The sequence below is a fragment of the Chiroxiphia lanceolata genome, chromosome 12, assembly GCF_009829145.1.
Source record: "Chiroxiphia lanceolata isolate bChiLan1 chromosome 12, bChiLan1.pri, whole genome shotgun sequence".
NCBI lineage: Eukaryota > Metazoa > Chordata > Aves > Passeriformes > Pipridae > Chiroxiphia > Chiroxiphia lanceolata.
Genome location: NC_045648.1, coordinates 1,980,233 through 1,984,773, shown reverse-complemented (window position 1 = coordinate 1,984,773; position 4,541 = coordinate 1,980,233).

Sequence of the window (4,541 nt, the reverse complement as noted above, 5' to 3'; positions counted from 1 at the left end):
TCCAGCCAGGAGGTGGAATCTCTCCTGTGGAAGGCTGACCATGTCCCTTCCCTGCCCCTTGGTCTTCCTGGGGCTCTGCCCCTCCACTGGGGCACCCTGGGTTTCACTGGGCCGAGGCTCAGCCTGGCTGAGCTGGGTGTATTCCCTGGTTTGGGTGGGTGGGCACTGCAGGAACAACCTCAGGTTTGGGCACAGCCTGTACAAATATATACAACCCCAAAATGCAGACAGGGAGGGTTTGCAGAATCAACTCTGGAGTGCTGGGAGAAGGCACAGGATGGCTGGGGTTCCTTTCCCATCTCGTCCCTTGCTGATCTCCTGGAGAGGCTCCGGGGTTTTGCCACGTGTGCTTCCACAAGTGCATGGGAAGGCCATGCTGGGACAGATCCAGTGTCCAGCACAGGGGAGTGCCGAGCAAAGGCAGCCCAGAAATTGCTCATTTTCTCTTTGAACACCCTTCTCTGCCTGAGTGTTGAGTAAGTTTTGCAGCTTCATTGATTATATATTTTATAGAAAGCTTTTTGATCCAAAACAAGGAAATATATATGCCCGTGGTGGGGTTCTTAGGATGTGATCTAAGGACCTTCCTTCCTCTGCTGCATCTTGGACATGAATTTTCAGATCATAGAATTCCGAGAGCTGGAAGGGACCCACAAGGGCCATCGAATCCAACTCCAGTGCTGAGGACTGAGCTCTGCTGACCTCACTGCCTCTCCCTAAAGCTGAATATTCAGTGACTAAGTGTCTTTGCCTGGTTGCCCCGTGAAAGGCTGGGTTGGCCCACAGCTTATTTACAAGGTACCATGGTGTGATGCATCATAAAGACACTTTTGAAGAATTTCTGTTATTAAAAACTGCCCGTGGAAAGAATTAGGTCAGGTGTTTACAAGTCAAAGCTTTGGGGATAATTAGGTGGAAGGCAGCAACTGTAGAAAAGAGGGTTATTTTCCAGCCCTCCAAGAAGTGTGGAGTAATGCCTGTGTGAGCAGGAACCTCTCAGCAGCCAGTTTCCCACCTCCTTAGTGCAGGATCTGTTACAGCCATGGCTTTGGGGATGGGGAAGAAAGCAGGGCTTAGAAAAGCCTCCAAAAATACAGAACCCCCTGAGCAAACCTGTTGGTGTTGGGGTGTTCTATAAACAGCTGCTGAAGTCCTCTTAAGGGGGCTGCTTGTAAATACAAGCCGTAGCTGCTACTGCTGCACAGCCAGGGTGAATTCTATACCACCTTTGAGGGAAGAAAGTTGTTTTTCTTCTTTTTTTTTTCATTAAAAAAAAAAAAAGAGGCCACTTGTTCGTGGTGGCAGAGTGTGTGTGTGGACAGGAGGGACGGGACAGGGCGCTGGCTGTTTGTGCACTTCAAGCAGAGCGACCTCCTTGAACCTCGCTGTACACAATGATGCTTTCCATGGAAAGTCTGGCTGTATTACCTTTGGCAAGGGCTGAGGGAATATTTTTGGAAGCTTTAAAATCCTCTGTGGAACATGCCTCGTTTTTTTTTTTTTTTTGTTCATATACAGTATCTTTATATTTATTCAGTGAAAAAAAAGCTCTCTGCTTTGCCGCGTGACCCCGACCCTCCAGCTCTTCTCCAGCAGTGCCCAGGGTGTCAGGAAGGCTGGGAGAAGGAAAAGATCAGGCCTAAAACATCAGCCCCTGCCATATTGGACTGGTTAAAGCTCAGTTGCCCCCCTCTCCTAAAAGTTTGTTTTAAGTGGTAAGAATATAACCTGTTCAAAGTGAGCCCTCCAAGGGCCTGGTTCCCATTTGCATTTAAGCCTTTCTGTGGAGCTGGAGCTGGGTAAAGGGGCCCTCGGTCCTAAATGGGAATCAGACTCCACAGCTGCACTTTCCAGTGTCCTTCCTTTCTGCCAGCAAAGCCAGGAAACGGCTCTGGAATGGGAAAGGGACAATTGAACAAAAACCCCTGGAAATCAAGGTTTGCAGGGCTGGGTGGTGCGTGTGGTGTTACCTGTGGATACTGTCCAGGCTGGGATCCCGCTCTGGATCCCCCTGCAGAGGGGCTGAGGTGTAAAACCCGGGAGGTGTTACACCCAGTTTTAGCTTTAGGGTTGTATTTGGTAGCTGGAAGGATCAGGGTATGGAATGTCGGAAGGTGAGTGAGTATCGGAGCATCCGAAGAGGAGCTTTTGTAACTTTTAATTTTATTAGACTTAGGCAAAAAATGTGATTTGCTGGCTCTTCCTCTCTTGGTTCAGCTATTGTGGCTAAACCAGAGTGGAGCCAGGAGGAGGAGGAGGTGCCCTGGTTCCACCAGCCTGAGCATCCCAAAGCAGGTAGGAATAGAGCAGGACAGGTGAGGAGGCCACACTCCAGCAGGCTCCGCACCCGGGATGGTTTTCCGTGTGTTTTGATGACAGCAGATGCAGACAGGACTTCTGGCAGCTGCTTTAGAATTGGCCATTCTTTTATGCTTTCAGTCTATTTGACAGTGCTTTAGGAAGCAAGGGAAGCATTTGCATCCCAAGGTACAGAAGGAAGAGCGGGCCAGGATCATGGACCCGCCGTTCCCGCTCCCGGGCTGGCTGCTGCCTGTGCCTGCTCCCCGTGTCCCCAGGGCTGGGAACTGGGCAAAACACACCCTGTGTGACAGCCACCAACCCTCCTGCCTGCTGAGCCTGCCATCCATGTGCTTCCCAGCCATGCTCCTGGCTCAGAGGGGCTGGAGCCGGGGCTGGAGCCGGGGCTGCCTCTCCCTGCGCCGCAGCTCCCAGGGCTGCTCTGAGTTGTCCAGCTGAGAACTTGGCCCTGTGCTCAGAGTTTACAACCTGGGGATGGGCGAGTCTGGTCTTGGCTGTGGTTTGTAACCATAGGAGTGAAGGCGACTGGGAGTCTCCTCTGTGGTCCCCGGGGCTGGTCCTGGCCCTGGGCAGTGGTGGCACCAGCTGGGCTCTGGTGGGTGCTCACTGGGGTACAGGTGATGGGGCTCTGCTGTTTTCCTCAGGGCAGCATCACAAAGTGGGCTAAAAGGCACCTTGGAAATCCACAGAATCACTGAATATGCTGAGCTGGAAGGGACCCACAAGGACCATCCAGTCCAACCCTCAGCCCTGCACAGGCCCATCCCCAAGAGTCCCACCCTGTGCCCCAGAGGATCATCCAAATCCTCCTGGAGCTCTGGCAGCCTTGGGGCTGTGCCCACTGCCCTGGGGAGCCTGGGCAGTGCCCAACCACCCTCTGGGGGAAGAACCTTTTCCTGAGATCCAACCTGACCCTGCCCTGACCCAGCTCCAGCTGCTTCCTGGGTGCTGTCCCTGGTCCCCACAGAGCAGAGCTCAGTGTCCACTTGTCCATCCCTGTTGTCTGGCAGGTGAAGGTCCAATATTTCCTTGGCAACAGAGAATCATAGAAATGGTTTGGGTTGGAAGGGACCTTAGAGCTCATCTTGTTCCACCCCCTGCCATGGGCACCTTCCACTAGACCAGGTGGCATCCATGAATTTCCATCCCACGATGGAAATTCTACCTAACCCTTATAATCCTTTCTATAATTATCCTGATATCTATCCTGATCTTCCTTGCTGTAGCTATCTTTGTCCTGCCTCTCCTGGCCACAGAGGAGGGAGTACCCAAATATAACAAGTACAAGCATCTCCCCTGTCGCTGTGCCAGGCTGGAGTTTGCAGGTTAAAATCCCCAGAGTGATGCCTTGATAAAAATCTGGCTCTAATGGCAGAAATCCCTCCTGCCTCACCAAGTTCCAGCTCCAAAAGAATGTGTGAGGATGAGTTAAACCCCAGGGAATTGGGATCTCTAGTAAAAACAAACACGAGCAGCCTCTTCGCTATTGCAACTCTGCTATCAAAACCCCTTTTCAGAAAATGTTTAGTTAAAGATTTAGTTTGGAGCAAACATTGTTAAAGCGTGACCATGGGGCTGCTTATTGGAGCCAGATGTTGATTCTGAGGACATTTGGGTCCATTCAGGGATTTTTTTTCATGCCCTCATCAGCCAGGGTGAGCAGAAGGGTTTGGAAAGCTCTGACTCAGATCCTCAACTTGCCCAAAAATGCACAACCCCACAGAAAGTGCCTCACCCTGTGCCATTCCAGGGCGATATTCCGTAATGGCCAGCATCCTTTTTGTCTTTCTGGGTTTTTTTTTTAAGGAATGACTGGCCTCTCCCAAGTTGTCCTTCTTGATTTTTCTGCGAATCCCGCATACTTCTTGAACAATCTTTTAGGAATACTTCTCCCTGAGGGCTGACTTTCTTAACAATTAAAAAATGAGTATCTGTTGACCTAATCCTGCAAGCTGGCTGGGTGTGACCAGCCCACGTTAGCCAGTGGAATGGTGCCCTTGGAAGATGTGCCAAAGTCTGACCCCTGTTTCTAAACCAAAGGCCAGCAGAGCCGCGGGCCCCGCTCACTGAGCGCAGCTTTGGCCAAACCCACGTGCTGAAAAAACCCAAACCCAAGCAAAGCTTTGCAAGGCTGATTTGAATACTTTTTAGAACTGCTTCTTTGCTTTCTTTTACTGCTTGAGTGCTGATTACTGGCTGCTTTGTGGATGGAAAACTGGAAG